This window comes from Xyrauchen texanus, chromosome 46 (genome assembly GCF_025860055.1).
Source record: "Xyrauchen texanus isolate HMW12.3.18 chromosome 46, RBS_HiC_50CHRs, whole genome shotgun sequence".
Lineage (NCBI taxonomy): Eukaryota > Metazoa > Chordata > Actinopteri > Cypriniformes > Catostomidae > Xyrauchen > Xyrauchen texanus.
The window spans coordinates 11716444-11731514 of NC_068321.1; the positions used below are offsets into that span (position 1 = coordinate 11716444).

At 38.3% G+C, this 15071-nt stretch overlaps 1 protein-coding gene across 2 annotated transcripts in view; it reads left to right on the forward strand.

Moving 5' to 3' along the window:
* Positions 1-15071, forward strand: part of LOC127638105 (metabotropic glutamate receptor 8-like) — a 229068-nt gene that overhangs the window by 52383 nt on the left and 161614 nt on the right. Inside the window, exon 1 of one of the 2 annotated variants that reach the window (XM_052119456.1) lies at positions 6915-7057. The exons of the other annotated variant lie outside the window; for it this stretch is intronic. The gene's annotated coding sequence lies outside the window, so the exon portion shown is untranslated. Of the gene's footprint in view, positions 1-6914; positions 7058-15071 lie in introns of those variants that run through there. 2 annotated transcript variants of the gene reach the window in all.

Sequence of the window (15071 nt, forward strand, 5' to 3'; positions counted from 1 at the left end):
TATAAACGGGGGAAACAAACATGCTGATAGTGTGATTGATCTTATCCTCCCCAAAGCTGGCTTTCACTTCCATTTACTTCAGATGTGTTCTGTGTAAGCAAACAGCATTCATCAGCATGAAGGGCAGGGATATCTCTTCAAGCTGAGCATTAGTGGATATGTTTGTCCCATCTCCAGACACCAAAGTACTGTCACTTTCTGTCTTGCTGGTGTTTGCGCAACCAATTTAAAGATGACTGCAATACGTCAATGGTGCCTCATGTTACTCAGGGACAAATTTAGCAAACAGTTCCTCTCAACTTTTGAATGCAGTATTTCTGCGCAAAAACCTGTGTTTTTTTCAATAACCACCTTCAATCCAATTTAAGCAGCCGCTAAATGTGCAGAAATAGCGCTACAGTATAAGTATTTAAAAAAGTAATTGTAATTGTTTTGCGGAAAAATGCTTCTTTTCTATGTAAATTAGGTTTGGTATGGATTGAATTTTTATTCTAAATTGAATAACTGATTGCCATATTCAAAAACTAATCGCTATTTACTTGGCGCAATTAACATTGTGCTATTTCTGCCCACGGAAAGCAGCCGTTAAACAGAATTTCATTTTAAGTGTTAGTTTACGCAAACTTTTTATTCTTTCAGAATTTTCTCACTTTCATGGTGTTCCAAACCCATATGGATTTCTTTCTTCTGCAGGACACAAAAGGAGAAATTTTCATGAATATCCTGGTCTGTCTTTCAATATAATGGCAGGAGATAGTGATTCGCTTTCAGTCTTCAAAAAGGATGCAAAAGTTTCATTAAAGTAGTCAATGCATTCAAAGTCTTCTGAAAGCATAAGAGAAACAACTCTAAATATATGTAATTTCTCAGTACAAATCTTGATGTCCGTTGTGTATTATGACAGAAGTTCACAGTGACTCGCTCTAAAAATACTAATGCTGCTGCTTTAGCGCTAACGTCAGTACAAGTTCTTTAATGTTTGGGTGTTAAAAGAGATGTTTGTAAACATTTTCTGTTATACCAGTAATGCATCAATGATGAAGAAGAGCGTTAAAACTGGGCACATCTTCACATGCAATGTTAACAAGCACAATTTAGCGTTTGTTCACAGGGGCTCGTGGTAAAAATGCTAATGCAGCTGCTTTAGCCAGGGTTGCCAACTCTCACGCATCTGGCGTGACACTCACGCATTCAGCCTCAATCTCACGGTGAGGCTGAATGCGTGAGTGTCACGCCAGATGCGTGAGAGTTGGCAACCCTGTTTAGCTTTAAGAACAACACAAGTTCTCGCACGAAAAGTAAATTGTGTTTACATTTTTATTTTTGGGTGAATTTTAAAAGAGATGTTTCTGAACATTTTCTATTATGCCAGTAATGCATCAATGATGAAGAAGAGCATTAAAACTGGGCACATCTTGATGTGCAATGTTGACATGTGCACTTTAAAGTTTGTTGGGGCTAACGCTAAAATGCTAATGCAGCTGCTTTAGCGCTAACAACAACAACACAAGTTCTCACATGAACAGTAAATTGTGTCAAATTTTTATTTTATTTTTGGGTGAACTTTAAAAGAGATGTTTGTAAACATTTTCTGTTATACCAGTAAGGCATCAATGATGAAGCATTAAAATGACACGCAATGATGACAAGCACACTTCTAAGAGCCGATTTAAGTGTCTGGATTGCAGCGGTAAAATGATTTTCTTTGTGTAATTTTCTTTGTTTTTTTCTGTACAATCTTTGTGAATTTTAACATCTATGTTCATTAACTTCATCAGCCTGATGTCTCTTTAAAAGCAGTCATGTGTACATTTATTGCACACTCACTTTTATGTGCTGAGGGTGCGAGACGCAAGCAGTGGCGAAGCATGATTCCACACTTCCTCTAAGACAGCAGACTCTGGAGAGCACACTCTTTCAGGCCGAGGTGTGAGGCTGAAAATGGCACACAAATGGCAGTTCTCACATGCTGCTTGTTTGAGTGCTATAGAAGCAGGTTGTTTGTGCTGGAGTGAGAATTGCATCCCAAACTCTCCGGTGGGTTCTGCCACACTGGAAATGTAATTTTAGAATGAAAGGCAAAAAAAAAAAGCTTGTAAGAATGATATACCACGTCCACAATATCTGAGGCTCGCTCGGTTCAGGTTTATCTAAATCCATTGCGGGGTCTTCTTTAGAAAGTCTTGTGATAGTGTCATTAGATTCATTTAAATATGCTCTATGTTAAGGAGCTAAACAGCGATAATTAAGTATTATGTCATTCTTTTGCTCATATGTGTGAAAGATAGAATAACTTCCTGACTTCCTCAAAAAATAATTTCCAAGTGTTTTCTTTTTTCAACATTTTCTTTATTTTTAATTTTTATGTTTTACTCTTTTTATTTAAAGCCACAATAGGGTTGATATATACAGTTATAAAATTATTTGTACCATATTATAAGATTGTTTTTCTACATCTTATATCACTGTATAAGTGATTTTATATCACTATACCAATATGTATCACAATATACATATTTTTGCTGGATAACCTACAGAAAATGGTTTATATTTGAATTACTCTGTGGTAATGCCTGTTGTTGGACAATACAGTGAATGAATAAAATAACCCTTTAAGTTCTGAAGGCGTTTTAAAAAATGCCCTGTTTAAGTGGCATGCACAAAATGAAAGTCCTATAACTCAAAAAAAAAAAAAGAAAAAAGGGTCTCTTGTGTGGTATCATTTTAAATAAAACTTTTCAATTTTTTTATCACATATTTTGATAAATAATGATACTCTCATCCTAAGAAACTGCTGAAAAAAAAAAAAACTTGAGGCAAAAATTACCTAAACGTTTTTCTTATTTTTCTGATTCAACATTATATTGTATACTATCTCGGGCTGTATAAATATAGTAGCTCAGTGTGATGAGGAGGAGGGCGTGGCCAGGCTGTGATGGTGCACGGCCGCCGTTGAATCATTGAATCGGCGTTGGGAGCTTGAGCTAAAGGGGAGCCGGAGGCACCAGTTCGAGAGAGGGAGAGATGCATGTGACCACGCTGCATGTGTGTCTGTGTTCATTTATGTTTTATGTTGTTTTAAGTTAATTTATATCATTAATGTTTATGTTGGCTGTTCAGCCGGTTCCCGCCTTCTCCTTGCCCACCTTTAACTGTTACAGTGTTGCTGAAACCCAGGAGGGAGGAGGGATTCGCTGTCGTGGAGTCCTCACTGCTGCCATTTGCCAGGGAGCCTCTCTCCTCTCTCTCTCTCTCTCTCTCTCTCTCTCTCTCAATTCAATTCAATTCAATTCAAATGAGCTTTATTGGCATGACTGTATACAGTGTACAATGTTGCCAAAGCAGTAATAAACACATTACAAACATAAAAAAAACAACAACATGTATATACAATAAATGAATAATAATGATAATAATAAACAAATAAAAATAAGTACAAACGACAAAGTGAAAAACAGAGAGCAATAAGGAAGGAGAAGAAAAAAAACAAAAAAACAAATCAATTAAAATATGAGTTTGAATAGAGGTGTAATCTGATGAGGGGTCAGTCTCTCAGCCCTCATGTGATGACAGGACGACACATACTGCGCTGCCAGCTGAACACACTCCACTTTCTCTCCCATTAGATACGAGAGTTTGTCTACGTCATTTATGTCCTGGAATTCAGGTAGAATATGAGCTATTTTTGTAAAGTGAGTGCTTCTAATGGTCTCATATTTACTGCAGTGAGTGAGGAAGTGAAGTTCATCCTCCACAACTCCTTCAGTGCAGTGTGAACACAGTCTGTCCTCTCTGGGTCTCGGTTCTGTCCGTGTCGACCCGTCTCTACAGACAGACTGTGCTCACTCAGACGATACTTTGACAGTAGCTTTCTTTGTCTATAATCTTTAATATGGATCAAATATGGTGCCAATTTATAATCCGTCTTAATTCTGTGGAAGTAGTTTAATTTATGTACCTGAGTGACTTTGTGCTGCCAATCGTGAATGTATTCTTCCTGCGTTATTCTGTCTGTCTGTTTCAGTTTGGCCAATCTGAACTGGATGGAGGAATTTAGCTGATATTTTTGTACTAAATAGTGCATAGGGTCACTCTCTGGGTGTCCTGTCCTGTGTGTAAAGGCACAGTGATGGTAATTATCTGGAGGTGCGTCTGACAAATGGAACCAGAACTTCACGGCTCTCTTCTGGATTTCAGAGAGCAGAGGGAATCTGCCTAATTCTGCCCGGCAACCCAGGCTTGGAGCGTTTCTGTGAGTTCCCAGGATGTTCTTGCAGAACTCAAGGTGGAAAATTTCAGCGGGGCTTTTGTCCCAGGATTCGTAATTTAGTTTAAATTTGGGGCCCCAGATTTCACAGCCGTAAAGAAGGATGGGTTTTATGATGCTGTCAAAGATTTTCAGCCACAGTTTAATGGGTGGGTTAAATTTGAACAGGGGTTTTCTTATACTGTAATAAGCCCTACGTGCTTTATCAGTCAGATCTTTTATTGCAGTGTCAAATTTTCCAGAAGCTGAGATTGTCAGACCCAAATAATTATAACAGGTGACATGATTAAGAATTGTTCCCCCAAGTGTTAATTTGTATTTCTTGTCAGTAAGGCGAGGTTTTTTCTGAAAGATCATGATTTTAGACTTGTCCATGTTGATGGGTAAGGCCCAGTCGCTGCTGTACTGGTCCAGAAGCGAGAGGCTGTGGTGCAGACCCTCTTCATGAGGAGACAGCATCAGAAGATCGTCAGCGTACAGGAGGCTTCTGATCTCTCTGTCCTCGAGGGTCAGACCGGGACAAGAGGACTTCTCCAGTATTGATGCCAGTTCATTAATATAGATATTAAATAGAGTCGGGCTGAGGCTGCAGCCTTGACGGACTCCTTTAGTTTGGCTGAAATAATCAGTACGTTTGTCATTAATCTTAACCCCGCATTGGTTCCCATTGTACATGTCCTTTATGATGTCATATGTCCTTCCTCCTATTCCACTTTGGATTAGTTTTAGGAAAAGTCCATTATGCCATACCGAATCAAAGGCTTTTTAAAATCAATGAAGCAGCCAAATATTTTCCCTTGTTTTGTTTGTTGGACGTGTTTTTGTATGAGTGTGTGGAGTGTGTAAATGTGATTTGATGTTCTCTGTTTAGGCATAAATCCAATTTGACAATTGTTAAGGATCTTGTGTTCTTGAATGAACTGAACTAATCTGTCATTGATGATGGAGCAGAAGAGTTTGCCCAGGTTGCTGCTCACTGTGATGCCCCTATAGTTATTTGGGTCGTACTTCTCACCCTGTTTAAAGATTGGTGTAATCAAATTTTCTTTCCATATCTCAGGAAAGTGTCCTGCTTTTAATAAAAGATTGAATAATTTGAGAATTGCATCTTTCAGTTTGGGGCTGCTGTGTTTCAGCATCTCATTTGATATTAAATCCACGCCACAGGATTTTTTAGTTTTTAGGGATTTCATCTTGTCTGTCAGTTCATTTAGTAATATGGGCTGGTCTAGATGGTTTAGCTGGTCTTTTACAGTGCGCCCAGGGTATATAGTTGGGAGGTCAGATGTTTTTGGGTGAGGGTTAGTTCGTTTTGTGAATAGAGTTTTCCAAAATGTTCGGTCCAGATGTTTGGGTCATAGATGGGAATGTGTTTAGGTTCTTTTGATTTATCTAATTTACTCCATAATTCCCAAAAGAATTCTGATCTACTGCCTCCTCAATCTTATTAAGCTTTGCTTTCATGTGATCAGCTTTTTTCTGTATTAGAAGTGACTTGTATGTTTTGAGGGTTTGCTGATATTTGTCTCGTGTTTGTTGGTTTGCAGGGTCTCTGTGTTTTATATTTGATAATGATCTTAATTCTTTTCTTAATTTTTGGCACTCTTTATCAAACCAACCAACTTTAGCAATTTCTTTCTTACATCTATAATTTTTTCTTTTTCTCAGGGCTTTTCTGACCACTGTAGAAAATATTTCGTTTAATTGATGAGTTGCTAAATTGATAGTTTTCTTCTCTTCACTAAATGAAGTAGACAGAAATGAATCTATCATGTTCTGGACCTGAGTGCTGTGGAGCTGGGCTTCATACTGGGCAGGACTGTCTTTACCCCATATAAACGTGGAGGGAGGGGTGCAGTTTAACCTTGGGAACTGAAGGCCGGAGATTCACGGATCTGTTCAGACTGAGGACTGTGTGGCTGTGGTCTGATAATGGCAGCTGTGGCATTACTGTGAAATAGTTGACTTTACTGTGGTCTACATCAGTGATGGCGTAATCTACTGCGCTGCTGCCGGGATGTGAGCAGTAGGTGAACCGACCCAGAGAATCTCCCTTTGTTCTGCCGTTAGCGATATACAGGCCCAGGCTTTTGCAGAGCTGCAGGACTTGTTTTCCGTGCCTGTTTATCGTGTTGTCATAATTCTGACGTGCCTTCGTAAAGTGTTTCCGTTGATATATATGTGAGTTGTTAATATATTTGTCTCCATCTGTGGTAATGTAATCTGCTTCCTTCCCCGTTCTAGCGTTCAGATCCCCCATTAACAGAACCGATCCTAGAGCTTGAAAGTAAATGATCTCTGACTGCAGGGTTGGGAAGATGTCTTCATTATAATAAGGAGACTCGTATGGGGGGATGTATGTGGCACACAGGTACACAGTACACAGGTACTCTCTCTCTCTCTCTCTCTCTCTCTCTCTCTCTCTCTCTCTCTCTCTCTCTCTCTCTCTCTCTCTCTCTCTCTCTCTGGGCATTCTGGGAGTGTGTGAGAAGCTTGATTGTTTGTTGGGAGCGAGTGCGTTTCTTTATCGTGCTTTTTCTACATATAAATATATATATATATATATATATATATATATATATTTTTTTTTTTTTTCTTTTTTCTTCCCTTCGTTTTTTCTTTTTAGTTTTAGGTAGAGGCTAGAGAACGGTAAGGCGCGGTTTTCAAACCGCGTGCGTCAGACAGACGCCGGTATGGAATCTGTTCCCGGGTCAGCTCTATCACTCCGGCATGGTTGCAGGTGTGTGCCAGAGCCTGGAGTGACAGTGGAGGATCTGCTCGTAGTTATCGGTGAGCAGATCGGTTTCGATAATATAGTGTCGGCATCACGAATGAATAAAGCGATTGTGGTATTTCTGAAATCTGAACCGCTAGTAAATCAGTTGACTGTGAGTGGGTTATGGGTTAAGGAAACGTTTGTTGCTGTTAGCCCGTTATCCGCTCCAGCAACTAAAATCACTATATCAAACGTGCCTCCGTTCGTGTCGAATGAAGTGTTTATGAAAGAGTTGCAGAGGTTCGGTAAGATCGCGAGTCCCGTAAAAATGATTCCCCTCGGGTGTAAAAATGCGGCACTCAAACATGTACTCTCTTTTAGACGTCAACTCTATATGTTTCTCATTTCACCCACGCGTACTCTTGAAGTTTCCTTCCGTGTGAATCACGGAGAAAACTCGTTCATGATTTATGCGAGCACTGAGAGTTTGAAGTGTTTCGAGTGTGGTAATTTGGGCCATAAACGTTTCGCGTGTACACATCGAGATGAGCAAAGGCCGTCCACATCTAGAGATGACACTGGAGTTACTGTTGAACATCACAATAATGCTGTAGTAGAGCAGAGTGTGGAACAAGATGGAGTGATAGAGGAGGCGAAAAGACAGGAGGAGGTGAGTGTCAATGCTGAAGGTGTGAATGATACTGATGCTATTGTACAGATTGGCTCACAGAATGCTGCTGATTCTGACATGATTGTGATGAATGATGGAAGAAAAGGAGTTTTAGAAGAGATAGTTGATGAGGGAGCTCAGGCAGGAGGCTCAGAGGAGAACATTGCTGATGAGGTAGAGGAGTGCTCACAGTTTACTGATGATGGCAGGAAAGAGGGTGAGCAGTGGTCAGATGGAGAGGCTGATAATGATCTATATATACACTGTTGAAGAGATTAATGCTTTCTTAGATAAGACAAAAGGAAAATCTGGGGTTGAAATTGATGATTATTTCCCTGACATTGAAAAGTTTGTTAATTCTGTGATGAAGGTAAGAAAAACGAGTAGTTATGAAGAAATCTCACAACAACAGAGGTTCCGTCTTAAAAAACATTTAACTGTTATAAGACAGGGTAATAAAATAGGAAGAGAAAGAATAACGAGGGGAACAACAAAACTACTATGATGACTTCTAACTTTGCTTCTCTTTTCTGTTTTTTTCTCCTCTTCTCTTTAATGGAGTGTTTGAGGGTGGGATCTCTTAATATTAATGGGATGCGGAATGGGAGGAAGAATGTGATATTATCAGAAATTATTAAATTGAAGGATTTAAGTGTCACTTTCCTACAAGAGACCCATAGTACTCATAATAATGAAGTTGATTGGGGATTATGGTGGAAAGGAGACTATGTCATGGGACTAATCTAAGTGCCGGTGTAGCTATCCTTTTTTCCCCTTCTGTTAAAGCCAATATTATATCAAAAAATGAAGTGGAGCCAGGAAGGTGTTTAATAGTAAAGGCTGAAATTTGTAATTTAATTTTTTTGTTTGTGAATATCTATGCTCCTAATATTGGAGCGAAACGTTTACCATTTTTCACCAGGTTAGAAAGTATATAATAAAGGAAGAAAAAGATGATGTTTTTATTGTTGTTGGAGGAGACTGGAACTGTACTCTTGATTTTACACTAGACAGAAATGGGGAGGAGCCTCATGCAGCATCATCCTCCTGTTTAGCTGGTGTTGTACAAAAGTTACGGTTATTAGATGTGTGGAGAGAACATAATCCCCTTACAAAGCAATATACATGGGTGAGAGTTTGTAAGGAAAATATTTCTGCTGCTCGTTTGGATCGTTTTTATTTGTCTTACAATATGAGAAATAGAGTCGTCAATGTAAATATCATTCCTAATGCTATTTCTGATCATAAATTCATTACTGTTGCAGTTTCTTTGGCAAAAAACACACACAAAAGTTGTTATTGGCATTTTAATACAAAACTTTTGGAAGATAAACATTTTTGTGAAACTTTTAAATTGTTTTGGGAGACCTGGAAAACAGAAAAAGTCTTTTGAAAGTATTATACAGTGGTGGGAGGTCGGGAAAGTGCATATTAGAGATTTTTGCCAAAAATATGCATCTCATTCCTCTTTTCAATTAAGAAAAAGTTTGGAGTGCCTGGAAAGAGAGATTTGTGATATTGAAAAAAAATGACTGATAATGATACTGATAATCTAAAAGAACTATGGACTGAGAAAAAAAATCAAATAAGCTCAATTTTAAATGAAAGAGTTAAAGGAGCTCTCATAAGAAGCCGCTTTCTGACTGTAAAAGACATGGATGCTCCTACTACCTACTTCTTTAATCTGGAACGTAAAAAGAGCCAACAAAAACAGATGTACTCGTTGAAGGATGACAACGGACATGTGACCTCAGATCCGCTGGAGATGTGTAGACTTGCTGTGTCTTTTTACTCAAATTTGTACTCTGCTGAAAGTTCAGATGAACACTGCAGGAATGAGCTGCTCAAGGATCTTCCGGTCTTAACTGAAGAACAAAAGGCTTCTCTAGAGACTGAGCTTACTTTCGATGAAGTAACTTCGGCCGTAAAGGGTCTCTCTTCAGGTCGTACTCCAGGACTCAACGGACTTCCTGGTGAATTCTATAAATTCTTTTGGGACACTATTGGTGAGGACTATTTTAAAATATTGCAAAAATGCTTTTTTGATGGAATTCTTCCAACAAGTTGTCAACGTGCTATTTTATTGTTGCTCCCAAAAAAGGGTGATTTGACACTTTTAAAGAACTGGAGGCCAGTAGCGATTTTATGCACTGAATACAAAATACTCTCTAAATGTTTGGACAATAGACTGAATTTGGTGCTACAAGAAATTGTGCATAAGGATCAATCTTATTGTATAAAGAATAGATCCATTACAGATAATCTTCACCTAATAAGGGATGTCTTTGATTTTACTCACTGTAATGTGGGTCAATGTAAATGTGGGTCTGCTATCTTTGGATCAAGAAAAGGCTTTTGACAGGGTTGACCATGTTTTTCTTTCTGATACTTTGAAGGCTTTTGGTTTTGGGGATAGTTTTATTTCAAAAATGAAACTCTTATATACTGAGGCAAAATGTATGATTAAAATGTCTGGTGGCTTGAGTATCCCTATAAATGTAAAAAGAGGTATCAGACAGGGCTGTCCTCTCTCAGGTCAACTGTACAGTATTGTAATCGAACCCTTTCTGTGTAAGTTGAGGAAAGAGTTAATGGGTCTAAAGGTTGACACTGCAATCTCTAATATTAAACTTTCCGCATACGCTGATGATGTCACTGTTATAATACAGGAACAAAATGACATTCAGATGCTTAAGGGGGCCTTAGAGTGTTATGGTAAAGCCTCCTCAGCAGTTGTAAATTGGGGTAAATGTGATGCTTTGTGGTGTGGAAAAGATGTTAAAGGTCCAGTACTTCCTGGTGGCTTACAGTGGGGAAGAGCAGGTTTCAAATACTTAGGGGTTTTTATAGGGACAGAAGAGTACAAAAGAAAAAACTGGGAGGGCCTAGTGGAGAAAGTGTGTGCTCGGTTGTCTAATTGGAAATGGTTGCTACCCCAGCTATCCTACAGGGGGAGGGTACTGGTTTGTAACAATTTGGTTGCATCTTCGTTATGGCACAAAATGGCAATACTTGAACCTCCTGAAGATCTGGTGAGAGAAATTCAGCAGCAACTGGTGGAGTTTTTCTGGACAGGACATCATCGGTTGAAGGCAGCGGCCAGGGGCTAATCGATGTCGCGACTAGAATAAAGGCCTTCAGAATCCAGACGGCACAGAGACTGCTGTATGGAGAAGAGGTGAGCTGGGCTGGAATTGCTTGTGCACTCATGAGGAGAGCGGGAAACATGGGTCTAGACCGTCATCTTTTCCTTATGAAAATTAATAAACTGGACCTTTCTGGACTGAGCTCTTTTTATAGATCGATTTTAAGATCATGGACACTTTTTAGGTCTGCACGGAGTGGAGACGGGACACAGAAATTATGGCTGACAGAAGAACCGCTATTGTTTAATCTTGAATTATACTTGGACATTTCTAAATCAGACACCCTCAGAAAAGCCATGTGGGAAGCAAAAATTGCAAAGATTGGACATTTAATGGAAAGACAAAAATGGATAACTGCTGAAAGTTTGGCTTTTAAATTGGGACTAAGATCAATCAGATTAGCACAGAAAGTGTTGGATCAGATTTTAGAGTCTCTGCCACAGGACTATAGACTGGCACTAGAAACCTTTGAAGAGGAGGTGGACAAATGTGTGTTTCCAGAGCTGAGTGTCTCTGCTGAGGCTGGGACATGGCAAGAAAAGGAGGGTTGCTTGCTATCCTTTAAGACACCACAGCTGGTTCTGTTTCGAGATGCTGGAAAGAAAGACGTTTATACCTTATGTGTTAAAATACGGCATCTCAAATCACTAGAGAGTGTCAAAGAGTCAAAATGGCAGGAGATGTTTGGGCTGGGCGCTTCCCTAAAGGTAGCTGGCGGTCCGTGTACAAACCACCCCTTGAGAAGCTGATCTGGAGATCTGCAGTGGAGAATTGTACATGGGATTATAGCTACGAACAGACACAGAGCACATTTTGACCCACAGGCAGGGAGGGGTTGTCCTTTATGTGGAGAAGAGGAAACAGTTTTTCATTTGTTTTTAGAACGTGAAAGGCTTCAACACCTTTTTAATAGATTGGAAGAGTGGTGTAATACTCTGGGGGAAGTTTTTACACCGATTTGTTTCATTTATGGACCAAAATATAGAAGTAATAGAAAGGAAGTTCATGTTTTGGTCAATTTTTTATTTGGGCAGGCAAAATTGGCCATATGGTTGTCACGAAAAAAGCTGTTGAGTGGTGATGCATCAACTGATGTGGTGTCCATTTTAAAGGGTTTACTAAAATCTCGCATTAAAATTGAATTTACTTTCTATAAATTGGTCGGAGACATGGAAATGTTTAAATATAAATGGGGGGTTAATCAATGTATTTGTGATGTTGATAATGATGGTTGCTTGGAATTGTATATTTAAGTGTATCTGTTTTTGGAACGTATTTATTTATTTATATATATATTTCTTTTTTTTTTTTTTTTTAAATCTAAATCTTGTAAAATTTGTTAATGTGAAAAATTAACGCTTTTTTTTTAAAAAAAAGAAGAAAAAAAATATATATATATAAACCCCTTAAAGTCTCTCTCTCTCTCTCTCTCTCTCTCTCTCTCTCTCTCTCTCTATATATATGCCCATATTTGGATGACTTCCACCTTTGGCTGCAGCGATCAAACGATTAGTTTAGCGTTCCATGATACTGGACAACGTAGAACACCATTTACGATGAAATCATCTGGTCCAAAAGCGAACGTGTTTTTAGCCAGATAGAATGATCATGTGCTTCGTGTGGATCATCTAATTGATCTATGCATCCGATTATGTTGGATTTGGGCTTGTTTTAATAGGAATCCCCTCCTCCAGTAATGGTATGTGATATTTTATGTTAAGTTAAAAGCACCTGTTTACATTTAACATTCCTGTCAAAGACATATACTTAGCTATTAATAGCTATATTTTTTTATCTGTGAGTAAAACACAATAGGCTAGTTGTATTCTACTCTTTGAGAGATTTCCAATGACATATGACACATGGCTATTTGATTAGTTTTACTGTATGTTTTTACTGACTACAATAATATGTACTGTGCAAAATTATTAATAAATTATCATAAGGGAACACTTCTGATTTGTCTACAAATTTCAAAGCACTTGTTCAGTTTTGGTCATAATGCCTGCATTGTAAAGTACAGCTTCTAAGCTTTAAAACAATTCCTATTTTGTGTTGGTCAAGACTGTAGTTATTAATATTGTATTTTTTTTCTTGGCTGGCCAATCCAGGCTTTAAGAATAAATGATTTAATAATAATATGTTTATTAATTTATATGAAATGAATTATTAAATAGAATAAATTGTATACACAATCTTTCCGTTGCATGATGTAAACCCATAATGGCCAAAATTGAAATTGAAATTGCCCAAAGCATCCTTATTTTCTGACCAAAATCGAGCACACACGCATCACATTGTAATTACAAAATCCCAGGACTTCTCGTAATTAGGAGCTTTCCAGAACTACTAAAACAGCAGAACACAGCTGCTATGTCACTGCTTCAGAACTAACAGAACTGTCAGAACTGACATTTACTCACCTTCCTCTAGATACAGTAAAGTATACAGATATAGTAAAAGTACTGCTTAATGCCAAACTGAAAAAACATCAGGATTGCTAAATAAATATCATCTCAGTATACCAAACCTTCTCACTGGTGCCCATGGGGTAAGATCATGAACCTGATGCATATTTACATACAGCTTAGCAGCCGCATCTGATCTAATTAATTGTATCCTGTTAAAGATGAAGCAGTAATACCACCCATAGGTCTGAATCAGCAGTGGCACAGGAAGTTGTGTCAGGCTAGCACAAGGAGGTCATACCACCTGGAGAGAGCTATCCGTTAGCATTCCTATTCATCACATTGGCAGTTGCTCGGCTGGAACAGAAGTATGCAACATGGGTACAAGATTATTATCCACCTATTTCCTGAACACAGAATTGTTCCTCTAAAATTGGCAAAAAAACATAAACAAAAAAAACATAGTGCCAATACTTAACAGTCGCAATGACCGTCTTTTGACATTGCCTCACCCGTCAAAGTTTAAGGAGTGGGTAGATGACATGAAGTGATAGCCTGAGTTTAGTATCATTGATATTATTAACTATTACGAGTTGTTATGACAGCCAACAACTGCACCAGTTGAGCCTGAACAGATGTTTACTCCACTGACACTTGTTGTTGTTCTCTGTCTGGATCGCTCATTTACATTGTTTCTTATGGAGACCGGAATCAGAAAACAGTCCATCATTCAGAATTGTTAATGTACTGCCAAGTGGTTGTACAGGAAAACTGCGGTTCGTTTTGAATTATTCAAAACTATTGTAGCAGTTTAGTGTTCATTTGCTTTCACTCTATTGTTAGTTTTAGTTATTTCAGTGTTCAGCGTTAAGATTAATTTAAAACTAAAACAAATATTAATCAAGGGAGAAATATTTTTTTCAGAATGATGTAATTATGGCAATCTGCAGCATAGGCTAACTGCTAAAGCTAACCATCTAAACCCTGACCCTTGGGACTATGGCAAATAGGACTGTATTTTGCTGGAGACATGTAGCTCTTCAGCATATGAAACCTCCCTCGAGGACTGCGAATACATAATTAGTGTGCACATTTGTATGTTTCAAAAAAAGGGCATGGCAGGAAAGTAAAAGAGTGAGTGATTAAGCACAAGCATCTCCCATTCTGCAATTTGTGTCCACTTCTCTTGGAGAAAGTGTTTTAAAAAAGGTCTTTAGAGAGGTTAATGAATATTGTCTGAATGTAATCTATCAGCAGCCAAGGCTTTTCTAGATTTGACAGCTCCATTATGGAGGCAAACACAGATAACTGTATGCTCTGTTTTGATGAGATAAAAGAGATAACAACAGGTAAACAAAAGCTTAAATATTCAGATACTTGGCTTTAAAATTCTATAGTATTCATTTTTGTTGGTGCAAAGATTGCATAGTAATTCAAAGAACTTCAGCACGTAGCCAGGTCTCTGCAGTGTTAACTATTTAGAAATTTAGCATCACAATCTAAGCTAGCCAAGTAAGTTAGGCTACAGTCAAGCTAGCCCCCTATAAAAGTAATTAGCTACCCTTACAAAAAATCTGAAACTAATGAGTGCATTATCTGCATTGAATTAAATATTAACAGTGATACAAAAAGGATCGGACTCAAATGAAGCATTAAATGAACAAACTCAGTCACTAAAATTAATTGGACTTCCCATTGATACTTGATAGAGAGAAGAGGTTTATTTGGTTGCCTCAGCTTGCTCGACTGTAAAACTGTGTGGGCAATACCGTGTAATAAAAATGAGAAATAAAACAGCAAACTGTTGTAGATATCTGAAAGATAGGGTAACGTCTGTATGTAATCGGCTATGTGTGCAGTTGGA